The sequence below is a fragment of the Scyliorhinus canicula genome, chromosome 17 (assembly GCF_902713615.1).
Source record: "Scyliorhinus canicula chromosome 17, sScyCan1.1, whole genome shotgun sequence".
Lineage (NCBI taxonomy): Eukaryota > Metazoa > Chordata > Chondrichthyes > Carcharhiniformes > Scyliorhinidae > Scyliorhinus > Scyliorhinus canicula.
Genome location: NC_052162.1, coordinates 121,494,440 through 121,510,432, shown reverse-complemented (window position 1 = coordinate 121,510,432; position 15,993 = coordinate 121,494,440). Strand labels below are relative to the sequence as shown.

General features: G+C 44.8%; 1 protein-coding gene across 2 annotated transcripts in view; it reads left to right on the top strand.

The window, feature by feature from the left end:
- LOC119951799 (zinc finger protein 229-like) overlaps positions 1-12,893 on the top strand; it is a 30,296-nt gene extending 17,403 nt beyond the window's left edge. For both annotated transcript variants that reach the window (XR_005457677.1, XR_005457678.1), the window contains one exon: positions 10,865-12,893. The gene's annotated coding sequence lies outside the window, so the exon portion shown is untranslated. The remainder of the gene's footprint in view (positions 1-10,864) is intronic.
- The last annotated feature ends 3,100 nt before the right edge of the window (positions 12,894-15,993 follow it).

Below are 15,993 nucleotides of genomic sequence, written 5' to 3'. Positions count from 1 at the left end.
GTGGTGAGGGATACCACTGGTGTCCCCGCTGACTATACCTGCGGGAAGTGCACCCAACTCCAGCTCCTCAGAGACCGTGTTAAGGTACTGGAGCTGGAGCTGGATGAACTTCGGATCATCCGGGAGGCAGAGGGGGTCATAGAGAAGAGTTACAGGGAGGTAGCCACACCAAAGGTACTGGACAAGAGTAGCTGGGTTACAGTCAGGGGAAAGAAAACTAACAGGCAGACAGTGCAGGGATCCCTCGTGGCCATTCCCCTTCAAAACAAGTATACCGTTTTGGATACTGTTGGGGGGGATGACCTACCGGGGGAAGGCCCCAGCGGCCAGGTCTCTGGCACTGAGTCTGGCTCTGGGGCTCAGAAGGGAAGGGGGGAGCATAGAAAAGCAATAGTAATAGGAGATTCAATGGTTAGGGGAATAGATAGGAGATTCTGTGGTCGCGAGCGAGACTCCCGAAAGGTATGTTGCCTCCCGGGTGCCAGGGCCAGGGATGTCTCTGATCGTATCTTCAGGATCCTGAAGGGGGAGGGGGAGAAGCCAGAAGTCGTGGTGCACATTGGTACCAACGATGTAGGTAGGAAAAAGGGTGTGGAGGTAATAAACAAGTTTAGGGAGTTAGGCTGGAAGTTAAAGGCCAGGACAGACAGAGTTGTCATCTCTGGTTTGTTGCCGGTGCCACGTGATAGCGAGGCTAGGAATAGGGAGAGAGTGCAGTTGAACACGCGGCTGCAGGAATGGTGTAGGAGGGAGGGCTTCGGTATTTGGATAATTGGAGCGCATTCTGGGGAAGGTGGGACCTGTACAAGCAGGACGGGTTGCATCTGAACCAGAGGGGCACCAATATCCTGGGGGGGAGGTTTTCTAGTACTCTTCGGGAGGGTTTAAACTAATTTGGCAGGGGAATGGGAACCGGATCTGTAGTCCAGCAACTAAGGTAGACGATAGTCAGGATGCCAAAGCACATAGTGATGCGGTGGGGAAGGTAACAATGACAAAGGAGAGTACTTGCAGGCAAGGAGATGGGTTGAAGTGTGTATACTTTAATGCAAGAAGCATCAGGAATAAGGTGGGTGAACTTAAGGCATGGATCTGTACTTGGGACTACGATGTGGTGGCCATCACAGAAACTTGGATAGAAGAGGGGCAGAAATGGTTGTTGGAGGTCCCTGGTTATAGATGTTTCAACAAGATTAGGGAGGATGGTAAAAGAGGTGGGGGGGGTGGCATTGTTAATTAGAGATAGTATAACAGCTGCAGAAAGGCAGTTCGAGGGGGATCTGCCTACTGAGGTAATATGGGTTGAAGTTAGAAATAGGAAAGGAGCAGTCACCTTGTTGGGAGTTTTCTATAGGCCCCCCAATAGCAGCAGAGATGTGGAGGAACAGATTGGGAAACAGATTTTGGAAAGGTGCAGAAGTCACAGGGTAGTAGTCATGGGCGACTTCAACTTCCCAAACATTGAGTGGAAACTCTTTAGATCAAATAGTTTGGATGGGGTAGTGTTTGTGCAGTGTGTCCAGGAAGCTTTTCTAACACAGTATGTAGATTGTCCGACCAGAGGGGAGGCCATATTGGATTTAGTACTTGGTAATGAACCAGGGCAGGTGATAGATTTGTTAGTGGGGGAGCATTTTGGAGGTAGTGACCACAATTCTGTGACTTTCACTTTAGTAATGGAGAGGGATAGGTGCGAGCAACAGGGCAAGGTTTATAATTGGGGGAAGGGTAAATACAATGCTGTCAGACAAGAATTGAAGTGCAGAAGTTGGGAACATAGGCTGTCAGGGAAGGACACAAGTGAAATGTGGAACTTGTTCAAGGAACAGGTACTGCGTGTCTTTGATATGTATGTCCCTGTCAGGTAGGGAAGAGATGGTTGAGTGAGGGAACCATGATTGACAAGAGAGGTTGAATGTCTTGTTAAGAGGAAGAAGGAGACTTATATAAGGCTGAAGAAACAAGGTTCAGACAGGGCGCTGGAGGGATACAAGATAGCCAGGAGGGAACTGAAGAAAGGGATTAGGAGAGCTAAGAGAGGGCATGAAAAATCTTTGGCGGGTAGGATCAAGGAAAACCCCAAGGCCTTTTACACATATGTGAGAAATATGAGAATGACTAGAGCGAGGGTAGGTCCGATTAAGGACAGTAGCGGGAGATTGTGTATTGAGTCTGAAGAGATAGGAGAGGTCTTGAACAAGTATTTTTCTTCAGTATTTACAAACGAGAGGGGCCATATTGTTGGAGAGGACAGCGTGAAGCAGACCGATAAGCTTGAGGAGATACTTGTCAGGAAGGAAGATGTGTTGCGCGTTTTGAAAAACTTGAGGATAGACAAGTCCCCCGGGCCTGACGGGATATATCCAAGGATTCTATGGGAAGCAAGAAATGAAATTGCAGAGCCGTTGGCAATGATCTTTTCGTCCTCGCTGTCAACAGGGGTGGTACCAGAGGATTGGAGAGTGGCGAATGTCGTGCCCCTGTTCAAAAAAGGGAATAGGGATAACCCTGGGAATTACAGGCCAGTTAGTCTTACTTCGGTGGTAGGCAAAGTAATGGAAAGGGTACTGAGGGATAGGATTTCTGAGCATCTGGAAAGGCATTGCTTGATTAGGGATAGTCAGCACGGATTTGTGAGGGGTAGGTCTTGCCTTACAAGTCTTATTGAATTCTTTGAGGAGGTGACCAAGCATGTGGATGAAGGTAAAGCAGTGGATGTAGTGTACATGGATTTTAGTAAGGCATTTGATAAGGTTCCCCATGGTAGGCTTATGCAGAAAGTAAGGAGGCATGGGATAGTGGGAAATTTGGCCAGTTGGATAACAAACTGGCTAACCGATAGAAGACAGAGAGTTGTAGTGGATGGCAAATATTCAGCCTGGAGCCCAGTTATCAGTGGCATACCGCAGGGATCAGTTCTGGGTCCTCTGCTGTTTGTGATTTTCATTAACGACTTGGATGAGGGAGTTGAAGGGTGGGTCAGTAAATTTGCAGATGATACGAAGATTGGTGGAGTTGTGGATAGTGAGGAGGGCTGTTGTCGGCTTCAAAGAGACATAGATAGAATGCAGAGCTGGGCTGAGAAGTGGCAGATGGAGTTTAACCCTGACAAGTGTGAGGTTGTCCATTTTGGAAGGACAAATCTGAATGCGGAATACAGGGTTAACGGTAGGGTTCTTGGCAATGTGGAGGAGCAGAGAGATCTTGGGGTCTATGTTCATAGTTCTTTGAAAGTTGCCACTCAAGTGGATAGAGCTGTGAAGAAGGCCTATGGTGTGCTAGCGTTCATTAGCAGAGGGATTGAATTTAAGAGCCGTGAGGTGATGATGCAGCTGTACAAAACCTTGATCAGGCCACATTTGGAGTACTGTGTGCAGTTCTGGTCACCTCATTTTAGGAAGGATGTGGAAGCTTTGGAAAAGGTGCAAAGGAGATTTACCAGGATGTTGCCTGGAATGGAGAGTAGGTCATACGAGGAAAGGTTGAGGGTGCTAGGCCTTTTCTCATTAGAACGGAGAAGGATGAGGGGCGACTTGATAGAGGTTTATAAGATGATCAGGGGAATAGATAGAGTAGACAGTCAGAAACTTTTTCCCCGGGGGGAACACACCATTACAAGGGGACATAAATGTAAGATAAATGGTGGAAGATATAGAGGGGATGTCAGAGGTAGGTTCTTTACCCAGAGAGTAGTGGGGGCATGGAATGCACTGCCTGTGGTAGTAGTTGAGTCGGAAAATTTATGGACCTTCAAGCGGCTATTGGATAGGTACTTGGATTAGGGTAGAATAAGGGAGTGTAGGTTAACTTCTTAAGGGCAGCACGGTAGCATTGTGGATAGCACAATTGCTTCACAGCTCCAGGGTCCCAAGTTCGATTTCGACTTGGGTCACTGTCTGTGTGGAGTCTGCACATCCTCCCCGTGACTGCGTGGGTTTCCTCCGGGTACTCCGGTTTCCTCCCACAGTCCAAAGATGTGCAGGTTGGGTGGATTGGCCATAAAAAATTGTCCAAGATTCTATGATTAACCTAGGACAAAAGTTCGGCGCAACATCGTGGGCCGAAGGGCCTGTTCTGTGCTGTATTTCTCTATCTATCTATCCTATCAGTGACTTTTTCGCCTTACTATTCCTGATTTCCACCCAAATGGATTCAACCTTATCCTCCATAGCACCGATGTCATCCCTTACTATTGCCCGGATGTCATCCTTAAATAACAGAGCAACACCACCTCCCTTACCATCCACTCTGTCCTTCCGAATAGTTTGATACCCTCGGATATTTAACTCCCAGTCGTGACCATCCTTTAACCATGTTTCAGTAATGGCCACTAAATCATGGTCATTTACGATGATTTGTGCCACCAACTCATTTACTTTATTCCGAATACTACGAGCATTCAGGTAAAGTACACTTATGTTGGTTTTTTTACCTCTGTTTTGAATCTTAACATCTCCAGTTTTATTCCTTTTGTTATGACTGGGCCTATTCACTGTGCTCCCCTCAGTCACTGTACCTTGTACTGTCGCCCTTATGGATTTCTGACTATGTCTTCTCTGCCTTGCACTTTTCCCCTTACTTCCTTTTGTTTCTGTCCCTGTTTTACTACCTTCCAACTTCCAGCATTGGTTCCCATCCCCCTGCCACATTAGTTTAAACCCTCCCCAAAAGCTCTAGAAAACACCCCCCCCAGGACATCGGTTCCAGTCCTGCCCAAGTGCAGACCGTCCGGTTTGTACTGGTCCCACCTCCCCCAGAACCGGTCCCAATGCCCCAGGAATTTGAATCCCTCCCTCTTGCACCATCTCTCGAGCCACGCATTCATCCTATCTATCCTGACATTCCTACTCTGACTAGCTCGTGGCACTGGTAGCAATCCTGAGATTACTACCTTTGAGGTCCTACTGTTTAGTTTAACTCCTAACTCCCTGAATTCCGCTTGTAGGACCTCATCCCGTTTTTTACCTATATCGTTGGTGCCTATGTGCACCACGACAGCTGGCTGTTCACCCTCCCCCCCCCCAGAATGTCCTGCAGCCGCTCCGAGACATCCTTGACCCTTGCACCAGGGAGGCAACATACCATCCTGGAGTCTCGATTGCGTCCACAGAACCGCCTATCTATTCCCCTTACGATCGAGTCCCCTATCACTATAGCCCTGCCATTTTTCTTCCTGCCCTGCTGTGCAGCAGAGCCAGCCACGGTGCCATGAACCTGGCTGCTGCTGCCTTCCCCTGGTGAGCCATCTCCCTCAACAGTATCCAAAGCGGTATATCTGTTTTGCAGGGAGATGACCGCAGGGGACACCTGCACTGCCTTCCTACTCTTGCTCTTTCTTTTGGTCACCCATTTTCTATCTCCCTCAGTAACCTTCACCTGCGGTGTGACCAACTCGCTAAACATGCTATCCACGACCTCCTCAGCATCGCGGATGCTCCAAAGTGAGTCCATCCGCAGCTCCAGAGCCGTCAAGCGGTCTAACAAGAGCTGCAACTGAACACACTTCTTGCACGTGAAGGAGCCAGGGACAGTAGATGTGTCCCTGAGCTCCCACATCGCACACGAGGAGCATGACACGGGTCTGGGATCTCCTGCCATGTCTTAAACCCTTGGTAAACTTAAACAACTAGAATTTCAAAATAAAAATAAATAAATTAGACAATGAAAAGAAAAAGAGAGACTACTTACCAGTCACTTACCAGGGTAAAAAAGCACCTCCTTACACTCTGCACCGAATTACCTCACTGCACCAGATTACCAAGTTTAAATCTCCCACTCTGTATGAGTCTCACTCCGGATGTCTCCTGGAAAAGTGCTCGCATCTCTGCATCCTCCTCACAGCTCACCCTACCACATAGTTTTGTGCCATCTGCAAATTTTGAGATTTTACATTTAGTCCCTCATCTAAATCATGCATATATATTGTGAATAGCTGAAGTCCTAGTACCGATCCTCACGGTACCCCACTGATCACTGCCATTCAGAAAAATACTAGTTTATTCCTACTCTTTATTTCCTGCCTGCCAGCCAGTTTTCTATCCATTTCAATACACTATCCCCAAACCCATGTGGTTTAACTTTACACACTAATCTCTGATGTGGAACTTTGTTGAAAGCCCAAATAAACCGCATCTACTGGCTTCCCCTCATCAACTATTCATCAGTTACATCCGTGAAGAATTCCAATAGAGTTGTCAAGCATGATTTTCCTTTCATAAATCCATGTTGATTCTGTCCAATTCTGCCACTGTTTTAGCTTTAAAACCTTTGATCATGGACTTTAGAATTTTCCCCCCTGCCATCACGTTGATTGGTCTATAATTCCGTTTACTTTCTACCTCCCTTTTTAAAGAGTGGGATTACATTAGCCACCCTCTGATCTGTAGGAACTGTTCCAGACTCTATACAATCTTGGAAGATGACCACCAATGCATCCACTATTTCTTGAGGCACTTCCTTAAGTAGTCTGGTATGTAGATTATCAGGCCCCGGAGATTTATCGACCTTCAATCTCATCAATTTCCCCAACACCATTTCTCTACTCTGATTTCCTTCAGTTCCTCCCCTCACTAAACCCTGCATTCCCCAACATTTCTGCTATGTTATTTATGTCATCCTTTGAGAAGACAGAACCAAAGTATATAGTAAGTTGCTCAGCCACTTTGTTCCCCATTATAAATTCCCCTGTTTCTGACTGTAAGGGACCTACATTTGTCTTCACCAATCTCTTTCTCTTCACGTATCTATAGAAACTTTTACAGTCAGTTTTTATGTTCCACGCAAGCTTACTCTCTTACGCTATTTTCCCCTTCCTCATCAATCTCTTGGTCCTCCTTTGCTGAATTCTAACCTGCTCCCAATCCTCAGGTTTGTTGCTTCTCCTGGCCAATTTGTTTGCTTCTTTCTTGGATCTTGAAGTAATGTTTCAGACCTCCCAAACTGTGGGAAACACCACCCTCTTTAAGAAGGTTGAAGCTTACCTGTGAAAGCTAATGTTCTTGCTTTATTTTTCTTCAGGTTTATTTCAGTGATTTGGAAAGGTGCCTTAAGGAGAATGGGGGAAAATGTTACAATTGGGCAAAGCTGAAACCCCCTTCCCAAAAGAATTGGAAAACAAAGTTTAAAATGGTGTTTGGTTCATCTTTGATCTGAAAAGGAAAGTCACCTAAAGTCAGCACAATTGGGCAGAGTTGGGAATGTTTGCTCCAATCCCTTTCCAAACAAACAGAGAAGTTAACCCTTTCCACTGACAGCTCGGTGACTATTTGCCTTTTAAAGATTTGGCTTTAGCCCAGTTCTTATCTTTCAAAACAGGGTGTTTGAGAATGGGAGATATGGGAGTTATCTCCAAACTGATTTCAAATACTTGTGTCTCTGATATACAAAGACAATATTGTGTGAATGCAATTACTATTGGACAGTAAAGTTTCCCCAGGACTCCTGAATGAAACTGAATAATAATTAATAGGATGGTCCACTTAGAATAAGATATAGAGAAAATCACATGACCTAATGAGAAATTGAATAACTCACCCTGGGGAGAGTTCAATAGAATAGATCAATATTATATCGATGTACATTCCAGTGGAAATCAGATGAGTAAATTGATAACTTTCTCTTGGAGATAAATGTGTCCCTGCCTCTGAACTTTAAAGGATAAACTGAATTGATTGGCCATTGACTGAGGTATTGGAGCCAGGCGGGGAGAGAGAAGTACAGATCCTCCGACAGAGATCCCACCCCCCTGTCTGCCGCCAGATTTTTTGGTAAGATCAGCTGAAAGTCCAAGAGTGACTTGTGTGACACATGGAGCCTGATATTGGGATCCCAGTGTGGGTGTGCTGATGTGGGAATGCATGGTGAAGCTGCACTGAAGAACGGGTCCCAGACATACTCAGCTATTCAATAACAGAACAACATTGAGTGATTAATGTAGTCAGTAGAATGAGACAACATTTTAAACCATTATGATATTGACACATACTCCACTGAAAAACTGACTTTAAAACAATCAGAGTATAATTATACACACTTGTATCTGTCAGCGGGAGTGAAATTAAAGTGAAAAGGGATCTAGAATCTGGATTTAGAAAATATCCACAAGGTGGAGGTAGGTGAACAGAGAGCTGGAGAATCTTTAAAGTCCGTGCATGAACTTCTGTTTGAAGCAGATGGATTTTCAACATGCCAATAATTTGGAATAGTGTGAGATGCTCTGCAGCTGGGAAAGATGAATCTAAGTGAACAGTTATCACATTTTACTGGAAAGGTTTTTACTTTTATTCTTGGTGGCAGCTCAAGCATTTATGTTGCTGATTCTGATAACTTTAGCAGTTTTAGTATGTTATCTAAATGTGTTATCTATGTAATCAAAAAATTATGAAAACAAGCTTGTAGCGTAGAAATAGGTGGGTTGATCCGAAATCAATTGAGAGAAGTCAATAAGGATATTAACTTCTCAAGACGGGAAGATTTGTGAGAAATAAATGACAAAATATGAAGGCATTTATTGAATATTATAGGAATAGCTCACTTCCTTTCTCGCCTGTGAAGAAATCTTCCACAGCAGCTTGCTGGGTGACAAACACAGGACAGGCCTGTTCTTTCTGCCCAGGACTGGTCTCTAACACAGGCTCTTAAATTGACATTTCTAATCCTGATATGGTTGGATCTCGGGATCCATTCGCAAACCATTTGTCTGTGTAAAGGTTAAAACAGATTTCTAAAAAGATCCACACTGGCTTCAGCCAACACCCACACTGGCTCACAGCAGTGAATCATCCAGGGGAGATTGCAGCCACTAGTAATGGAGACCAGTACTCATTCTGCATCATCCGCCTGTCCTCTGGGACTGGGAAACCATTCTCAGGCTGTATGATTTTTTTGTGTCCATTATGCATCATTTTTAAACTGTTGTTTCTTAATAAACCAGCGTAAAATCGCATATTAGCTTGGTCCCATTTTCTGGGTTATCTGTGATTCTTGGATCAAGTATCTCACTGATCACTGCATGCTGTTCTGGTCACCATATTATAAAATGATACCGAGGCACTGAAGAGGGTGCAAAGAAGATTTATAATGATGAAACCAGAAATGTGAAGGTACATATCAAATATCAGGAAAGGATTGACAGGCTGGGTCTCCTCCTTAGAAATGAAGGCAGAGGGGATAATCTAATAGAAATCTTTAAAATAATGGAAGGTTTTGTGAGAGAGGATATGGAGAGAATGTGGGGAAGAGCATAACTAGAGAACATCAATACTTTATACACATGATATGGAGACACCAATCCATATCTACACGTGTTCCAGATTTTAATGTAATTGTCCAACACAGAAAACACAGTATTTTGTGTCTGCGTGGGTCTCACCCCCAAACCCAAGGAAGTAAGAAGGTATGAGAATTGAAATAATTTCGAGTTAGAAAGGAGAAAAGTCCCAAAAATGGAGCAGTCTGTGACAGGACACAAATTAGTTGCCTCTTATCCTGGAGAAATTAAGGACCCAACAAAGTGTGTGTCTGAAACATTAATTCATTTGACAAGAATCAAAATATTAAACTCCAACTGGTTACAGGGATTATTATCAGCAGCAACAAACTCCAGCTGTCAGAATGAACATGGTTCAGTCCTGGATGTGATTAACAGCAGCAATAACAGCAGAATCCAACCCCTGCAGTCACTTGTGAAGTCTCTGGTTTCTCAGTATGTGGGATGACCAAGTGAATCTCTTCCCACACAGAGCAGATGAACGGCCTCTTCCCAGTGTGAGTGCATTGGTGTTTCAGCAGATCAGATGTAGTTTTATAGCTCTTCTCACAGTCAGAACATTAAAAAAGGTTTGTGATCACTGTGAACAAGTTGATGTGTAGCAAGGTTCCATAAGTGAAGGAATCTCTTCCCACACTCGGAGCAGGTGAACAACCTCCCTCCAGTGTGAACTCTCTGGTGTCTCTGCAGGTTAGATAAATGATTTAATCTGTCCCCACACACAGAGCAAGGGAACAGCCTCTCCCCAGTGTGAACCTGCTGGTGTATGAGCAGGTTGGCTGACTGAGTGAATCCCTTCCCACACTCGGAGCACGTGAATGGCCTCTTTCCGGTGTGAACTTGCTGGTGTCTCAGCAGATCCATTTCACTTTAGAAGCTCTTCTCACAGTCAGAACATTTAAAAGATCTCTTATTACTGTGCACAAGTTGATGTTTCATAAGGTGTGCTGACTGAGTAAACCCTTTTCTACACAGGGAGCAGGTGAACTGTCTCTCCCCAGTGTTGGGGAGACTGTGTTGATGAGCTTCCAGCAGGGATCGCGATTTGAACCCCTTCTCACAGTCTCCACATTTCCACCGTTTCTCCATTGTGCCGATGACCTTGTGTCTCTCCAGATTGGAGCCTCATTCACACACAGAACATCGTGTGCAGTTTCTCTCTGCTGTGAATGACATGATGTTTTTTCAGGCTGTGTAACTGGTTAAGGCTCTTTTCACAGTCAGCTCACTGGAACACATTCACTTGCGTATGTGTGAGTCTCGGTGCTGTTTCCAGTCACACTGGCCTTCCCACAGATAGAAGACAAACATTTCTCCTTCCACATTCAGGGGCCGATGATATTCATATCCTGACAAATCAAAAGGCTCTCAAACCTTGAGTTTGCTGTCTGTAAGTCTTTCCATTTGAATACCCTGTAAAAAGAATCGAAGTAGAATGAAACTCAATAGACAGCACAAAAACAGGTCATTGTACCCAGTGTCAGTGTATATATTTCCCATCAGCCTATCGCTTCTCTCTGTCAGCAGGTCTTTCTATTCCTTTCTCTCTTGTGCCTGCAACTTGCTAAGTGCATTCATGCTGTTTTCCTCAACCAGTCCCTGTGGCAGCAAGTTCCACACCCTCTGGATAAAGACATTGAATCTAACCAGTACTATCCTGTGTGGCCGAAGAGCAATGCTGCCTCTTTTCTCAGTTTCCTGCAGAGGCTGAATCATTGTTGATGAAAAAGCATTGGGCCCAGCAGCATTACTCTTGTCTGATCATCTCTGGAAAGCAGGCGTACCAGCAAAGTCAGCTCAGCCTTCACAACACTCAGAATAAAGCCGATACCTTGTCAAGGAACTGCAATGAACCACAAACAACTATTTGTTGGAATCACTGTCTGCCTATCTTCCGATAAAACATCTTGAGATGTTAATGGCGACATGTGAATAAGATGAGGCGTTTCTTCATTCAAGTTTGTCAATTGGAATTCGACACCCTTGAAGGCTGTGGATGCTCAGTCGCTGAGTATATTCAAGACTGAATTCAACTGATTATTGGATACAGATGGAAAGAAGGAAAATGGCGACAAGGAGAAAAAGTGGAGCAGGCTCTATGTCCAACAACTGATCCTATTTATTCTGCTCTTAAGTGGCTCTTGATGGACAGTGTACTCTTTACATTTAGCAAAATGACCAATAACGATTTTGGATTTTATTTTGCTTCCATTCAGGTTCCGAGAATTGTAGAGGTGCTTTGCACAAGAGGGGGTGGTGGGGATTGTTCAGCCCATCTTTCCTGTGCTGACTTTTAGAAAGAACTGACTTGTTCAGTGCCTCATTCCCGTTTCATGTCCCTAGCCATGCACCTTCTCATCCTCAGGTAACTATCCAGCTCTCTTTTAAAATTAATTAGTATGTCATATCGCACTGCCTTTTCAGGCAGATCCTGGAACTCACTGAGTTTTTCTCAACTGCCATTGTGATACAGGTAGTTCAATGATGGCTTTGCAGTGGGCAGTACGAGAGTATTTCAAAAATATCAACAGAAAAATATGTTTGAATATTAAAATTATTGGATGGGAGGGTAGAGCTGGTCCAGGGTTCAAATGATTTTTCTCCTGGTCACTGGGATCCTGAAGCCTCCACTTCCTGTTCCCTCACCAAAATGGCCGCACATGCGCCGCTTCTACCAAGTTTCTACTTTGTTTCTACCAAGATGGCGGCCGGTCACCCTGGGTCAGTGGGCCTACACTAGACTCTGGACACTTTGGGAGCAGAAGGGGACAAATAGAAGTGGAGAGACAGGAGGTGAAGGAGACAGATTTTATACAACTACAACTTGAACAATAACTTTGACAGAATCTCAAACCCACAACTTCCCCAAAGTAAGAGGTGTATATGAAAACCACCACCTCCAATTCACACATCGTCCTGACTTGTCTGACATCCAGAATTGGGTGAACAGACATTTCCTCCAATTAAACATTGGAAATAGTGAAGTCACTGAGTTTGCACATTCTCCCAGTGTCTGCGTGGGTTTCAGCCCCACAACCCAAAGATGTGTAGCGTAGGTGGATTGGCCACGCTAAATTGGAAAATAATAATTGGGAACTCTAAATTTATTTTAAAAAAAGAGATATAAGCCATTGTCTTCTGGCCCTGCTACAAACTCCATTCTCTAGTCACCATCCACCTCCCTGGCAACTGTGTTTATTTTATCCTTTCACAGGGAATGGATGTTGCTGGGAGAAATCATTGCCCATTCCTAATTGCCCTCAAGAAGATGGTGGTGAGTTGTCTTCTCAAACCGCTGTAAGACATGATGTGTAGGTTGAGCCACAGCGTAGCCAGGGTGGGAGTTCCAGGATTTTCACCCAACAACAGTGAAGGAACAGTGACATAGTTCCAAGTCAGGATGTTGTGTGGCTTGGAAGGGAACCTGCAGGTGATGGTGTTCTCATCTGTCTGCTGTTCTTGTCGTATGAGGTGGTCACGGGTTGAAAAGTACTGTCTAAAGAGCCTTGATGAGTTGCTGCAGTGCATCTTGGAGGTGGTACACGCACTGTGTGCGACTAATGCAGATTTCAATGTCATATTTGACCAGAAGATGAGCTTTTGACTACATATTTGCACCATCACTAAGACTGTTTATATCAGCTCAATAATATTGCCCGACCTAGCCCTCAACTCATTGTGTCTGCTCTGAAACCAACATCTATGCAACTGTTATCTTTAAACTTGATGATTCCAACATACGCCTGACCAGCATCCCAACTTTTATCATCTGTAAACTTGAGATCATTTGCTGCCCATTTTCTCACTCTTACCAATTCCCTTTTCACTTGGAGCAGTCTTATCAACTGGTTGAACTGTTGATTACCAGAGGCAGTAGCAACACATCCAGCTTTACCTGGCCCTGCTCTCCGCTGCCTAAACTGAACACTATTTCTGGATTGTTCCTGGAAGTAAGGACAACCCAGATTCTGTTCTTCATGATCATCTTCTTAAATCTCTCTCCTGACTTCAAACAAGTGCAAGGGGCTCATTGATTTCTTTGTCATTGACACTGAGATCATCCGTTCAGCTGAATCTACTTCCAAAAGTTATTTGTGAACTCGCCTGTGTCTGATTAGGTTTTGTGACTGTGAATCTCTTCCCACACATGGAGCAGTTGAAAGGCCTCTCCCCGGTGTGAACTCGCTGGTGTGTTGGAAGGCCAGGTGAATTAGTAAATCTCTTCCCACACTTGAAGCAGATAGAACGATACAGCGCAGTACAGGCCCTTCGGCCCTCGATGTTGCACCGACATGGAAAAAAAACTAAAGGCCATCTAACCTACACTATGCCCTTATCATCCATATGCTTATCCAATAAATTTTTAAATGCCCTCAATGTTGGCGAGTTCACTACTGTTGCAGGTAGGGCATTCCACGGCCTCACCACTCTTTGCGTAAAAAACCCACCTCTGAACTCTGTCCTATATCTATTACCCCTCAATTTAAGGCTATGTCCCCTCGTGCTAGCCACCTCCATCCGCGGGAGAAGGCTCTCGCTGTCCACCCTATCTAACCCTCTGATCATTTTGTATGCCTCTATTAAGTCACCTCTTAACCTTCTTCTCTCTAACGAAAACAACCTCAAGTCCATCAGCCTTTCCTCATAAGATTTTCCCTCCATACCAGGCAACATCCTGGTAAATCTCCTCTGCACCCGTTCCAAAGCTTCCACGTCCTTCCTATAATGAGGCGACCAGAACTGCACGCAATACTCCAAATGCGGCCGTACTAGAGTTTTGTACAACTGCAACATGACCTCATGGCTCCGGAACTCAATCCCTCTACCAATAAAGGCCAACACACCATAGGCCTTCTTCACAACCCTATCAACCTGGGTGGCAACTTTCAGGGATCTATGTACATGGACACCGAGATCCCTCTGCTCATCCACACTACCAAGAATTTTACCATTAGCCAAATATTCCGCATTTCTGTTATTCTTTCCAAAGTGAATCACCTCACACTTCTCCACATTAAACTCCATTTGCCACCTCTCAGCCCAGGTCTGCAGCTTATCTATGTCCCTCTGTAACCTGCAACATCCTTCCGCACTGTCTACAACTCCACCGACTTTAGTGTCGTCTGCAAATTTACTCACCCATCCTTCTGCGCCCTCCTCTAGGTCATTTATAAAAATGACAAACAGCAACGGCCCCAGAACAGATCCTTGTGGTACGCCACTCGTAACTGAACTCCATTCTGAACATTTCCCATCAACTACCACTCTCTGTCTTCTTTCAACTAGCCAATTTCTGATCCACATCTCTAAATCACCCTCAATCCCCAGCCTCCGTATTTTCTGCAATAGCCGACCGTGGGGAACCTTATCAAACGCTTTACTGAAATCCATATACACCACATCAACTGCTCTACCCTCGTCTACCTGTTCAGTCACCTTCTCAAAGAACTCGATAAGGTTTGTGAGGCATGACCTACCCTTCACAAAACCATGCTGACTATCCCTAATCATATTATTCCTATCTAGATGATTATAAATCGTATCTTTTATAATCCTCTCCAAGACCTTACCCACCACAGACGTTAGGCTCACCGGCCTATAGTTACCGGGGTTATCTCTACTCCCCTTCTTGAACAAAGGGACCACATTTGCTATCCTCCAGTCCTCTGGCACTATTCCTGTAGCCAATGATGACCTAAAAATCAAAGCCAAAGGCTCAGCAATCTCTTCCCTGGCTTCCCAGAGAATCCTAGGATAAATCCCATCCGGCCCCGGGGACTTATCTATTTTCACCTTGTCCAGAATTGCCAACACTTCTTCCCTACGCACCTCAATGCCATCTATTCTAATAGCCTGGGTCTCAGCATTCTCCTCCACAATATTATCTTTTTCTTGAGTGAATACTGACGAAAAGTATTCATTTAGTATCTCGCTTATCTCCTCAGCCTCCACACACAACTTCCCACCACTGTCCTTGACTGGCCTTACTCTTACCCTAGTCATTCTTTTATTCCTGACATACCTATAGAAAGCTTTTGGGTTTTCCTTGATCCTACCTGCCAAAGACTTCTCATGTCCCCTCCTTGCTCGTCTCAGCTCTCTCTTTAGATCCTTCCTCGCTTCCTTGTAACTATCAAGCGCCCCAACTGAAACTTCATGCCTCATCTTCACATAGGCCTCCTTCTTCCTCTTAACAAGAGATTCCACTTCTTTGGTAAACCACGGTTCCCTCGCTCGACCCCTTCCTCCCTGCCTGACTGGTACGTACTTATCAAAAACATGCAATAGCTGTTCCTTGAACAAGCTCCACATATCCAGTGTGCCCAACCCTTGCAGCCTACTTCTCCAACCAACACATCCTAAGTCATGTCTAATGGCATCATAATTGCCCTTCTCCCAGCTATAACTCTTGTCCTGCGGGGTATACTTATCCCTTTCCATCACTAACGTACAGGTCACCGAATTGTGGTCACTGTTTCCAAAGTGCTCACCTACCTCCAGATCTAACACCTGGCCTGGTTCATTACCCAAAACCAAATCCAATGTGGCCTCGCCTCTTGTTGGCCTGTCCACATATTGTGTCAGAAAACCCTCCTGCACACTTTGTACAAAGAACGACCCATCTAATGTACTCGAACTATATCTTTTCCAGTCAATATTTGGAAAGTTAAAGTCTCCCATAACAACTACCCTGTTACTTTCGCTCTTTTCCAGAATCATCTTCG